Below are 14,708 nucleotides of genomic sequence, written 5' to 3'. Positions count from 1 at the left end.
TATTAAAAAATTGGTTAGGCTGCTAGTCATCGAGGCTATACTGTTGTGTAAACACATAGGTTACTATACTATTGGAGAGACACAGTGTGGTACAGTAGGGTTCTCTCCTATCCAAAGTTTGGCTAGGTGGTGTCACATACGGTTGCGCAATGTATGTATATTGGTACCCCACTGAGATGCTATATTGTGATCTACCAATGCCTATATTTATTCAAAGATTGCCTATTGTGATATGGGGGAAATATGCCCAGCCCTGGCTGGTTTCATTAATTCGAGGGATTGAATATCACTAATGCACAATATAAGACGTATGTTTAGTTTGGTGATAGAGGAATAAATCCAGTTAATAAATTAGTATTCTTGCATATAAAAGATCGGCACAACCAAAGGCCCTGTACAACTATTGTCTCTTTAAAATGTTGGGAAAATAGTGTTGGAGGTTGCACCTTTGGTCAGCCCGAAACAGGGCTTAGACAAAATGTGCAATATCTACTAACACAGCCACAACCCAGAAGACACACTGCTCCTATGGAGTGGATATGACAGAGCGTAAGAGTGGCGTAAGCTGCTTATGCTGGAATGCACGTGGATTAAATAACAAAATTAAAAGGTCATTGGTAATGACACAACTCAAGAAATATGGGGCCGACATAGTCTGTCTGACCGAAACCCACCTAACAGGCGATAGGATACAAGCACTAAAAAAGACGTGGGTTGCAAATATGTTTCATTCCACATTTACACAATGGGCCTGGGGGGGTCGCAGTTTTGAACAATTCGAACTTGCACATAGCAAAATAGACCCCATGGTAGATATGTCTTTTTAAAAGCTAAAGTATATCAGCAACCCCTTACTTGTGGTATATATACCCCCTCCCCCCCCCCCCATATAACAATGAAATATTACGTAAAGCAGCCCTGATCACCTCCGCTGACCCGGACATACCGGTTATTTGTATGGGCGACTTCAATAATGTTATGAATTTAGATCTTGACAGATGGAAGGAATCCACCGCACCGGTATAAGAACAATTAATGTAGAACCATCCTCTTTTCCAGAATGACAGGTGAGTTGGGCCTTATGGATATATGGAGAGTGAGAAATCCTTATAAATCCCAATTTTCCTGCTTTTCATCTACCCATAATACCTTATCAAGGATTGATATGATTTTGATCTCTCAAGACCTAGCTCCAATAGTCAGTAATATCGACTATCTATCGAGAGGTATATTGGAATACTCTCCTGTCATTATGAAATTAGATATCAAATGAGACAGGGGCCGAGGCATGTGGAAACTAAACCCCTACTGGTTAAAGATACTTGGCGAAAATAGGGAGCTGGTTGAGTCCTGGAAAGAATACTTGATAAATAATAAGACCTACGAGAATGTGGGTATACGTAATGACACCCTCAAAGCAGTTATGTGGGGTACATTTATTAAAAAAAAATAATGAAGTAAAAAGGTCCAGCAAGGCTAAAGAGAAGGAATTAGAGGAACTAGTCCAACAGATAGAGGCAGAATATGTTGTGTCACAATTAGACGAGGATAGGGGACGCATGCTGAAGGCCCAGGAGGAGTGGGCTGAGTACCTATATAGCAAAACAAAATGGAAATTAATGTTCTCTGGACACCAGCAATACTATAGCAGAGGCAGGGGGCAAGCAGCTGGCTTTCCTGTGAAAGACAATACACAATATAATAACTGGTATAACTAATCTTAACGGTGAAGAGTGTCATAGTGGTAGCGATATAACGGAGGCATTTGCCACTTGCTATATTAATCTATATAAATCTCGGGTTGCTCAGACAGAAGACTAGATCTAGCGTTTGGAAGAAACTCCCTATAAGAGTTACTGGCCGCATAAACATGATAAAAATGATAATTCAACCAAAATATCTGTATGTATGGCAGAACTCTCCAGTATATATTCCAAAAAGGGTTCTCTCAATTATTGATTCTATGGTCACTTCTTTTGTTTGGAAGAACAGCCCTCCTCGGGTCGCATTAAAAACAAACTTCCAAACTTAAGAAATTACTATTTAGCATCACAGCTGGCATATTTGAGTGGCTGGATATCTGGCCACGACTATATTTTGCAGGCCTTTCTGTTCCTGGACAGATCCACCTTTACAACTACTCTCATCGGGGGGAAAAATAAATAAACTCCCAGCAATAATCCGTCAAGCAATGTTAGTCTGGAAGCAATTACACGGGATGTACAATTGTAGGGGTATAGAATCTGATTCGCCGCTCTGGTACAATAATAAGTACCCCGAACTTCAGAAGATCTCTAAAGATAATATATGGAAAAGCAGGGGGATTAATAATATAGGACAACTCTACAATGAGGGCACCCTTAAAACATTTGAACAGCTCCAACATAAGCGGGATATCCCAAGCATAGAATTTTATAGATATTTACAGTTGCGACACGCTATTGTCGCACAATTTGGGGGGCTCACACTCGAAATGTATTCATCCCCGATGAAAGTAGTTCTGGATATCCTATGTAGCAGAGGCCAGGTATCTTCTCTGTATGCCAACCTGAATAAGAAATGCCACGAGGATCAGCTATGTCATCTGAAAGAGAAATGGGAGGCTGATCTAGGCCCCCTAACAACAGAGCAATGGAACCAAGCAAAGGCCTTGACAAAAAAGGCCACTGCAAATATTAGGTACCAACAAATGTATTTCTTTATCCTACACAGGGTCTATTGGTCCCCGGCAAGGATGCATAGGCACCAACTTAGAGTAAATGACAGATGCCCAAGATGCAGGACAGGCAGGGTTCTGGCATTTGCTGTGGGAATGTCCAGAGGTACAAATCTTCTGGAGGAAATTCTGGCAAGATATTGAACATATAGCCCCCACTGGGGTACAGTTCAGCCCAAGGGTTTGCATACTTGGAGCAGGGGTGTCGGACTTATGCACTGGGGGTACATATTCTTGCATTTTATGTCTATGCACTTTAGCAAAAGTAATAATTGCTCGGGTCTGGTTTTCAGCCAAAAGGAATAAAAACAAAGAATTCTAGGAAACACTGAGACAAAAGTAATTAACATGAAAGCTTGTCATTAATTAATAACCTTTCACTTATACAAAAATAAAGAGCAGTAGATAAAATGAACCTATAGGGTTTTTTTTTGTTCTCTCTCTTCTTTTCACCCCCTTATCGATTTTCACTATTTTCCATTCGATTTACTATTCAATGTGCATTCAATTTGCACTATTGAATTTTCTATTCGATGTCAATTCAATCTCCGTGTTCCTAATCCTTCAGGCAGGAAATAGAAATCTAATCTAGATCAAATTGAATGCAGCAGTGAACACATTAGATTAGATATCTACTATTAGATTTCCACTAGATAGGTCTTGCCTACCACAATTTATTTCTATTTGATTTCCACTACACAGGAGTGCGCATTGGGATTGAGCATATCTCACCGTGTGTACCCTCTATAAATTTCTGCCATAGTTGCTCCAGGCAGAAACTTTGTGTCAAAAAGAGATACCGATTATCCAGCGCTACAATGATGGAAGCAATTATCTATACAAATAAACAGTGGCTGATTCAGGAGGGAGGCACCAAGGCTGACCAGAGTGTATTTGCTGCGGCACAGGAGCATCCCCACCCTTAGGTGGCTGCTTTAGGACATCCCAGAATTAGTCTGTGGCCCCCACAGGAATCCCACCCTGCAGCACCTGCTTTAGTTCCTTTACTATTATAGTTACAAGGGAAGAAACAACTACTCTTTACAATAGCCGCTGTGCCCAAAGATGCCAACTGCACGGGAATTCTGGTTTCGGCTTTCATGGGTGAGGCAGCAGAGCACTGACCTCCGCCACTGACCCGGGCCAGCAAGCGTCACAAAGCCGCTCCATAGCCACCGCACCTGACCAGCTGCTTGCCGGAAGATGCCGCCGACCCTCCGCTGCCACAAATGGAGACGTTTCTTTCCCAGCCGCTGCACCAACTCTCCAGCCGCGAGGTTGTCCCAATATGGCCGCCGGCACACAGCCTACCTAACAGACTGTGCTCTCTGTGCCTTCACAGGCACAACCCCAAGTAAGTGCTCCGGAGACTCTGCTCCTGCCGCCCACACAACCTGAGCTATTCACCCCATATTCTCCTCCAACCCCGGCAGCCCCGCTGACATATGCTGACATGGTCCGTGCAATAAAGGATACTATAAACCCTATCCTTGATGCACACGCTGCTAAGATGCAACAAACAGTGCTGGATATCAAGTCCCAAATCAAACAGATCACGAAGAGAGTTAACGTTACTGAGACGCACATGGGGGAAGCTTTTCAGGACATTCAAGTGTTAAAATCCACCACTGATTCCCTGCAAAAATCATCATACACTATGCAAAACAAACTGGACGATTTGGAAAATCGTTCGAGGAGGAATAACCTCCATATCATAGGCCTCCCAGAGTCTCTCAAAGGCCCTGCCTTGTACTTTTCTTCTGACCACACTACCAGAATTACTACATATAGAAGAATCTTGCTCTGGCATGATTGTGGAGAGCCCACAGGTTGGGTCCTGCAAGGGATGAACGTACTAATAGCAGTTATTTAAGTGCCTTAATTTCCAGCATAAGGAGGCCTTGTGGTCAGCGTTTAGGCAGAACAGATCCTTACAATGGAATGGCACCAAGGGCGAAATGTAATAGGGTGCGATTTTTTAGTAAAAAAAAAAAATCGCACCTTTAAAAATCGCATTTTTTGCCGCGAATTCGCATATGTAATGAGATGCGAATTTGCGGCAAAAAAGTGAGATATGGTGCGATTTCGGGCGATTTTTAAGTCCTGAAAATGGGCGATTTTCAGTCATGAAAATCGGCACATTTTCAGTACAGTGCGCTGTGTTTAAAAAAAAAAAAAGAGTAGAGGTTCGAGGGCCGACTTCTTTCATAGCATGTGGGACTGTGGACGCATAAGGAAATTTTGGGACAAGGTCATGGGGTTCATAAATAATATATGTCAACTAAAACTATCTAAGGACCCTCTCGCTATGCTATGTGCTAATTTTGTTAACTGGAACCTTCAGGGCCGGAAAACAGCACTGACTCCTTTTCTCACCATTGTAGTGACAGTGGCAAAAAAAATTATACTGAGAAACTGGACGGTGTCATCCCCTCCGTTTCTACATCAAGTTCGGATAACCTTGTTGAATTTGCTTCATCTAGATAGACGCTCCACAGTCCCACATGTAGAACAGGGAGTCAAAAAATTCATGCATAAATGGGGGGTATATATTGACTCACTGGATAATGACACAAAACAACAAATTTACTCACTATATGAAGGGACCACATGGTACCTAACCAGATCGCTCAGTACTTCATAACTAGCAACCGAGACCTGAGGGGGGTGGGGAGGGGGAGGGGGAGGGGGGGGGGAGTTAGTTTAGGTTAGATTTGGGGTGTATATTGTTAAAATTGTGTAAGGTAAATGCAGGAAACACAAAAAAATTGATCACAAAGTTGTATTTGAATATACAGAGTTTTATTATTGTAAACCTGATGTACCGTGGAATGTATATGGAACAATTCTCTATACAAATGTACCCTGCTGTTTATTGCTCTTTTGCAAAAATAAAATAAAATGTTTTTAAAAAAAAAAAAAAAAAACGGCGTGCGGTCCCCCCTCCTAAGCATAACCAGCCCCGGGCTCAGAAAGCCGGTGCTGGTATCATAAAATCAGAGGGACAAACAAATAGGGGTTCCCTTGATTTAATGAAACCAGCACCAGGCTCAAGGTCCAGCGCTGGTTCCCAAAATACGGGGGACAAAATGACTAGGGGTCCCCCGTATTTTAAGAACCAGCACCAGACCCAACCAGCCAGCAGGGTAATGCCACAGCCGGGGGACACTTATTATATAAGGTCCCGCGGCCAAAGCATTATCCCCGTGGCTGGTCAGCATGGGCAGGGGTCCTGGGGAAGTGGGGATCCCCCCAATGAAGGGGTCCCCCCCCCCTCCAGGACTTACCAGCCCTTGCTGAAAGTCCAGGGCTGTCCCCGATGCCCCTGGGCGGTGGGCATCGGGCTGATGCAAAGTGTAAGAAAAAAGAATAAAAACTATTGTTTTCTACTGTAGAACTATGAGTCCCAGCAAGCCTACCCCACATGCTGGGACTTGGAGAACCACAAGTCCCAGCATGCGGGGCATTAAAGGGCCCGCTGGCACTTGTAGTTCTACAGTACAAAAAATAGTTAAATAAAACACACTGACACCCTGAAAAATGAAAGTTTAATACATACATAACACACACATACTGATACTTACCTACCTTGAGCCCGTAGGTCGGTCCCTGGGTCTGGGGTCCTGGGCTCCAGGGCAGAAGAGTCCGGTTCCGGGGCTTGGGGTGGGGTCCTGGGCTCCAGGGCTGATGTCTCCGGGGTCCAGGATCCGAAGTAGTCCAAAAGGGGTACCTAAGGAAGGAAATCCTACTCACCTGGTCCCCGGCGACGACCTCGGCATCTTCTCCGGCAGACGCGCTGCTCCCGGCTGGTACCCGCTCACGGACTGAAGAGGCGCAGAGATGTTTCATCTTCCGCGCCTCTCCTCAGAATGATTCTATTGGCCGCCTAGCGGCCAATCAGGAGCCGAGAAAGTCGGCTCCTGATTGGCCGCTAGGCGGCCAATAGAATCATTCTGAGGAGAGGCGCGGAAGATGAAACATGTCTGCGCCTCTTCAGTCCGTGAGCGGGTACCAGCCGGGAGCAGCGCGTCTGCCGGAGAAGAAGCAGAGGTCGTCGCCGGGGACCAGGTGAGTAGGATTTCCTTCCTTAGGTACCCCTTTTGGACTACTTCGGATCCTGGACCCCGGAGACATCAGCCCTGGAGCCCCGGACCAGCCCCGGAACCAGGACCAAGGCCCCGGAACCGGACTCTTCTGCCCTAGAGCCCAGGACCCCGGATCCAGGGACCGACCTACGGGCTCAAGGTAGGTAAGTATCAGTATGTGTGTGTTATGTATGTATTAAACTTTTATTTTTCAGGGTGTCAGTGTGTTTTATTTAACTATTTTTTGTACTGTAGAACTACAAGTGCCAGCGAGCCCTTTAATGCCCCGCATGCTGGGACTTGTGGTTCTCCAAGTCCCAGCATGCGGGGTAGGCTTGCTGGGACTCATAGTTCTACAGTAGAAAACAATAGTTTTTATTCTTTTTTTTACACTTTGCATCAGCCCGATGCCCACCGCCCAGGGGCATCGGGTACAGCTCCGGACTTTCAGCAAGGGCTGGTAAGTCCTGGAGGGGCGGGACCCCTTCATTGGGGGGGGTCCCCACTTCCCCAGGACCCCTGCCCATGCTGACCAGCCACGGGGATAATGCTTTGGCCGCGGGACCTTATATAATAAGTGTCCCCCGGCTGTGGCATTACCCTGCTGGCTGGTTGGGTCTGGTGCTGATTCTTAAAATACGGGGGACCCCTAGTCATTTTGTCCCCCGTATTTTGGGAACCAGCGCTGGACCTTGAGCCTGGTGCTGGTTTCATTAAATCAAGGGAACCCCTATTTGTTTGTCCCTCTGATTTTATGATACCAGCACCGGCTTTCTGAGCCCTGGGCTGGTTATGCTTTTTTAACTATTTTTTTACAACATAACCATGCACAGATCTCAATGATCTGTGCATGTTTCTGATAAAATCGCCAGGCAGAACCTGGTCTATTTTTTATGCGAGTTCTATCCTTTTTAATGGGAAAACATCTGGATGCGATTTTTAGTCTAACTAAAAATCGCACCTTTAAAAAATTTGATTTTTGCTGCAAATCGCACCCTATAAAATATGCGATTTTCGGGAAATGCCCAAAAACGGCATATTTTGCGGAAAAAAAAAATCACAAAAAAAAAAAAAAAACCCGCCTCCCATTACATTTCGCCCCAAGTTGCTCATTTTCCAGGACTTCTCTGCAGAGGTTACTAGAGCGAGGAAGGAGTTCTCCCCATTGTGCTCCAGGCTAGTGAAAGACAATACTAAGTTTGCCCTGCTTTACCCTGCTAAGCTGCGTATTTTCTCAGGCACTTCTTTTAAAGAATTCAGCACAGTACAGGATGAGGAGGCATATTTAATTGAGCAGGCGCAGGCCTCTTTCTCACCAGCAGGCCCGGATTTGGCTTAAAACTACTTGATGAGCTGATTATGTTCCCTACTGATATATTTTACCTCAGAATCTACCTGACACCCTTCCACTCCCTACACTTCTTGCTTATTGTGAGTCGCTCCCTCCCCCGCAGGACCGCTATGCTAGGAGGACTTGACCTATATATTCTGGTTACTTAAGGCTAAAAAGACTGAACCAAAATCCCCTATCTCCAGTTTCTTTGCTACCGGCGTCAGGAAATGGTACCTGTTGGAGAGGGGCCGATCACACACCCCCCCCCCCCCCCGTTTTGTGTCACCTCACATCTTGACCACCTTGATTGAGGCGGTGCAGCCTCATTGGAACCCCTATTGTCCTATATTGTTCGATAACATTTTACTTGACACTCTGCTGATAATCTAAATGTACTACTATGCGTGCTACATAGGTCTAACCCATCACCTATAGTAGGGACATTTAACCCCTGAAACCCTCTTAGGTTCTGGATAGCTGCATTTATGGCTGGGGTGAGCCTATTAGTTCATGTGCCCAAATTGCTTTTCCCCTTGGGATACGGTACCCAGTAGCCTGTTCTGCTGCTGTGCCTCCAGAAGTCTGTTAGTTTAACACTGTATTTGTTATGTGGGATGCTGGGGGTCCGGAATCGGCTGTCTGCATTCTTTATGCTTATCATGACTGTCATTCTGTTAATTACCTCAGCTATGACTCCAGCCCCCGGATTCTCCTGTTTCCACTTCCTTCCCCCCTTTTATCCGGATGTGGGACGGATATTAGACAGCACTTACATAGACAGCCATTACATCGACACCATTAGTTCGACAGCTCAATAGGTCGACATGCTTTTAGGTCGACATGCTTTTAGGTCAACATACCATTAGGTCGACATGTCATTAGGTCGACAGCTCATTAGGTCGACAGCTCATTAGGTCGACATGTTTTTAGGTCGACACTGCCATTAGGTCGACAGTGTCTATGTCGACCGTCAAAAGGTCGACATGGGTTTTTTCACTGTTTTTTTGGCCGAAATGTCGACACAGTCGACATGGACACAGTTTGAAGTGAACCGCAGCCCCTCGCATCGCTCGCTTCGCTTGCGATGCTTCGGGCACGGTGCCTCGCTGCGCTCGGCACACTATTTTATTCTCCCACCACGCCCTAGTGGATAGTAGGGCATGAAATACCGCCTGTCGGCACATGTCGGCTCAAAACAGTGAAAAAACCCATGTCAACCTTTTGACTGTCGACATAGACACTGTCGACCTAATGGCAGTGTCGACCTAAAAACATGTCGACCTAATGGTATGTCGACCTAAAAGCATGTCGACCTATTGAGCTGTCGAACTAATGGTGTCGATGTAATGGCTGTCTATGTAAGTGCTGTCTAACAATAGTCCGGATACCCTTTTATCCTCATGTCCTATCCCTTTTTGTGTTGTTTAATTATTGTTGATACAGATAGCCTTAACCAACTGTTTTTATATGCATTTATTGGTGGATGTGGGTATTTAGAAACTATGCTATTCCAGAATGATTGAATTGAAGATAGCAACTTTGAATGTGGGTGGCTTCCACATCCCGTCTAAATGGAAAAAACCCTGCTAATATTCTTGCAGGAGACTCATTTGGCTCCCCCTGAAACTCTAAAATTGAGTACCATGGGATGGACGCTGCTGGCGGCGTCCCCCTATAATTCCAAATCCAGAGGGGTGGCCATTTTGGTTAGAAAACACACCCGACCCAGATACATTCCACATTAACTGATCCGGAAGGCAGATGGGTACTCGTGGATGCCACCATACAGTCGACTAGATATACTCTATGCAATGTGTACGCCCCCAATGTTTTCTCTAAAGTGTTTTTTCAGAAACCTTGTTACCCTATTAACACCATATCTTGATACCACAATTGTATTGGCAGGAGATTTTAAATGTTTTAGCATCTATTCTAATGTATTGGACAGAGAATCGAATGCCACCACTAGAAGACCCCCCCTAGACAGGATAGCCATTACTTAATGTCCAGTCTCCACTTGACAGATGTCTGGAGAGCCTGTAACCCAGTTGAGAGAGAGTTTTCTTGCCTCTCGGTGGCCCATAACACCCTCTCCCTTATAGATTACATTCTGCTCTCTACAAGGGCGTTCCCCCTAGTGCAAGACGCAGGGATTGAAACCATATATATCTCAGATCACACTGCCTGCTGGATAGCCTTGCACACTACCCAAGACAGGGGCTCATATATTAATTGGCGTTTTCCCAGCCACCTAGCTAATTCCACCAAATTTAAATCTTTATTAGAATCTACGTGGATGGACTACAAACACAACAACACTGCTACTGAGACGGACGCACCCCTTCTATATTGGCAGGCCTCTAAACCGGTACTGCAAGGTGCAATAATTTCCTATTACTCCCACATACGTAAGGAGCGAACAAAGCTTTACTTAGAAGCTCAGGCCACATTAATGACTGCATACCAGACTTACAAAACTTCACCCACACCCCAAAATAAAATAGCATTCAACCAGGCTAAAACAGCGTTTGATTCCCTTTTGTCCAAAATTGAAACTAGGTTATCTTTCCAAATATAATATAAATATCATTTTGTAAATATTACAGATTCGGAGGCAAACCCAAAAGACTAATGACAACCCTATTACAAGGACAACACCCTCCCATTACTATCACCACCCTCAAGGATGATGATGGCAACCTCTCACACAAAGGGAACGACATTTTAACCACACTGCATAAGTTGTACTCTAAACTATACTCACCTGAACCTGCAGACCTAACCCACAAGACCGCCTTTTGGGCGTCAATTACTCTGCCCACTCTTAGTGCAGACCAGACTAAATGCCTAGTGGAGAACATCACTGAAGACGTAGTAACTAGAGCCATTGGGCAACTTAAGCCGGGGAAGGCACGAGGCCCACATGGATTGACGAGCGAATATTATAAATTGCTAGCTCACAAACTCACTACACCCCTAATATTGCTGTTCAATTCACTTCTTAAAGGCACCCCCCAACTCCCTTACTTTAACTCGGCACTCCTTAAACTTATTCTGAAACCGGGACAAGACCTCACCCTACCCTCGTCATATCACCCTATTTCCTTGCTCAACACAGATTATAAGTTTTACACTAAGATTCTAGCTGATCGTCTAAAATACTACTTCCCACAATCATTGGCAAAGATGAAACCGGGTTCATTTGGGGGCAGACACTCGGTTTTAAATGTAAGAAAGCTCCTCACAATTATGCAATGGCATCAGACGAGAGAAACCCCAGCTCCACAGGCAATTCTGTCATTGGATGCTGAAAAGGCCTTTGATATGGTCTCGTGGGACCACCTGTTCACCACACTACATAACTTTGGAATCCTGGAACCTTTTATTACAGAAATTAATAACCTATATGCCCACTCCACTTCTCAAATATTGGCTAACTATTTGTCTCCCCCCTTTCACATACTGAGAGGCACGCGCCAGGGCTGTCCCCTTTCGCCATTGTTGTTTGCCCTTGCGCTAGTGCCCTTAGCCGTCAAACTTAAGAGCCACAACCTCCTTTGCAGGAATTAAAGTGAGAGAAGTGGAAGTCAAACTGAGTATGTTTGCCGATGACATGCTCCTCTTCTTTCGAACCCCCCTTATCAGTCCCGGCAGCTATGTCTATAATAGACCATTTTGGTACGTTCTCAGGGTTCAAGGTAAACTATGATAAATCCCACATTCTACCCCTGGTCTGGCCCCCCGTTACGCTGAGCAGCACCCTACCTTACGGCAATTTACGATTTGCACAGCACCATTGAAATATCTTGGTATTATGATCCCTTTACACTTAGACTTACTATATACGGTACAGCTAATTTTAAACCTGTTTTGCAGACTATAACAAAATTATTAGAGAGATGGCAGACTCTCCCCCTCTCACTGGCCCTTATTCTGGTTGGTGCGGCCAGAGCCGCACACGGGGCTCCGGCCGCACAAACCAATCCCCGCCCACGAGACGGATCGCCACGGCCGTCCGTACACGGACGGCTGGCGATCCGCATAAAAATGGTGGAGGCGTACGCCTCCACCATGGTGGGAGCTGCCCCCTGCATTCGATGGTCGTCGACCATCGAAGGCAGGTCCGCACGCCCCAGCAGCTCCCGCAAGCTGAGACCACACGGACAATCGTCCGTGTGGTAGCTTGTATGGGGGCTGAAAGCTGACATCCGGCGACGTCAGCTTTCCGCCCCCATGAGCTGCGTCATGCCCTCATTTCCATGCATACGCCCCGCGTTTGCATGGGAACGCCCATGAAACGCGGGGCGTACACATAGGGAAATGAGGGGATGAAGCCCCTCACGCCCCTATACGCCCCCTTTGCGGCGGACGAAATACGTCTGCGGCGAAGGGGGCTGCACATGCGCAGAATGACCTCTGCGCATGTGCAGACTGTAAACATCGGCGGTACGGCCGCACGCGGGCCGTACCGCACGAAACAGAATAAGGGCCAAGGTATGGTCATATCACTGTTATTAAAAGCATAATATTTCCAAAATTATACTATCTGATACAAATGTTACCCCTCTCCAAACTAGACCTATCGCGCTATAACACGATGGTAACCAAATTTATATGGTCAACCAAAAAAACAAGGATGCCGATGTCCAGGCTTTACCTTCCCAAACCCGAGGGGGGCTTTAGTCTCCCCCAGGCCCAAATTTTCTCACATGTGGCCACAGATTCTTTTACCCATATTCCCTAGCAGCACTTTTGCATACCCCACTTGGTAAAATCCCTTGTAACGTGAGGGATAATCTTCTTTTTAGAGAAACCTACAAAATGTGGACAGTCATACATAAACATTTTAATAGGAATCCAACCAACACTCCTCATAATACCTTTTGGGGCAACCTGAATTTTATACCTGGACTGGATAACCTTTTGTATTTAGAGTGGCGCCAAAAGGGAATTGTGGCCATATGCAACATTTTTGACCCGGGAGGAGAGATCATTTAGTTCACAGACTTAGCCAATAAATATCATCTACCCCGATCCCAGTTCTACATGTACTTGCAAGCGCAACACTATGCCCAATCCCTGCCTAAACCATTTCTTACATTAGTCACCTCGGACCCGCTTTAATCTCTAATAGCCACACATAATGGGCCCTATTCTAGTTCACTCTTTCTGACAAAATCCTTCTTAGATGGACAAACCATGTGCACTGCAGGGGGGCAGATGTAAAACGTGCAGAGAGAATTAGATTTGGGTGAGATATTTTGTTTCTCTGCAGGGTAAATACTGGCTGCTTTATTTTTACACTGCAATATAGATCTCACTTTGAAGTAAAACCCCACCCAAATCTAATTCTCTCTGCACAAGTAACATCTGCCCCCCCTGCAGTGCACATGGTTTTGTCCATCTAAGAAGGATTTTGTCACAAAGAGTAAACTAGAATAAGGCCCAATGTCCTGGGGTATATGATAAGAAATTTAGGTACTTATGTATTATCTGGGCTCCCATGTTAAATGCACCCCATTTTTTCATACCCCTACTATCCAACTACGCATGGAGTTGATTTTATATAGTGTGGCGAGCGCAGCGAGCCACCATGCCCGAAGCGTGGCGAGCGCAGCGAGCCCCGCGAGGGGTTGCGGTCTCATAAGAAAAACGGGAGCCCAGATATTACATAAGTACCGAAATTTATACCAGACCCTAATAGTTCTCCCGAAGGACAAGTTGCTCCAAACACTCGAACTTAAATGGAACTCTGATATTCCCTCCTTCCCACCGATACAAACAGTGCTAAAGAAACTCCCAAATAGCCTGAAACATCTTCAGTCAGCATCACTTCAGGAAACCCACAGTTTTGTACTTTAAAAATTGGAATTTAGGGCCCAATAAAAAAAAAAGATAATTCCTTTAATCTCATTGATATTAGTTCAAGCTAAAAAATTTATTTGGACACATTGGATCTATGGGACGGCCCCATCGCTGACTGAGATGAAGAATTCGCTCCTCAAGATATTGTTCTTTGAACGACAGGCAACACTGTGCAATATCGAGAAGGGGGTTGTCCGTTTTTACGCTAAGTGGGAAATATATATACAAACATTAGAAGCTGATATGTAACTGACCATACAGAAGGTGTTTGAGAATACGACTTGGTTTATGTTGCGCCAGATTACTTGAGACCCAGATCTAGGTCATGGTTTAATTAGGCGATTTCTGTCTTGTCCTCCCTGTACGTCTACTTTATTCTCCTCCCCTGCTTTTCGTTCCCCTGTCCCCATATAGTACTTTGAATAGTTTGTTATTTTTGTTTGAAAGGTGAGATATCACTATACTACAGCTTTTTATATGGTTTATGTTCTATATGTGCTCTGCTGGATCTTTTGGTGTGGTCAGGCGCCATTCTACATTTCCACATTTTTTCTTAGACTGGGGAGGAGGGTGGGGTTTGGTGGCGCAGAGCCATGGTCTCACCCCTAAGACCAGGTCTGATGGGCCCGCCACAAGGGATCTTTTTTGGACCTAACTTTACACGTCAATCTGTCTATTAGGCTTAAAAATGGATGCAATGTATCTCGTT

General features: G+C 45.3%; 1 protein-coding gene across 10 annotated transcripts in view; it reads right to left on the bottom strand.

Moving 5' to 3' along the window:
- The window catches only part of LOC146008408 (uncharacterized), a 143,078-nt gene that overhangs the window by 55,100 nt on the left and 73,270 nt on the right, over nucleotides 1-14,708 (bottom strand). The gene's annotated exons all lie outside the window — the stretch shown is intronic.

The sequence above is a fragment of the Crinia signifera genome, chromosome 6, assembly GCF_055691185.1.
Source record: "Crinia signifera chromosome 6, ASM5569118v1, whole genome shotgun sequence".
NCBI classification, from domain to species: domain Eukaryota; kingdom Metazoa; phylum Chordata; class Amphibia; order Anura; family Myobatrachidae; genus Crinia; species Crinia signifera.
Note: the sequence above shows the minus strand (reverse complement) of the source record. Positions and strands in the feature narration are given on the sequence as shown.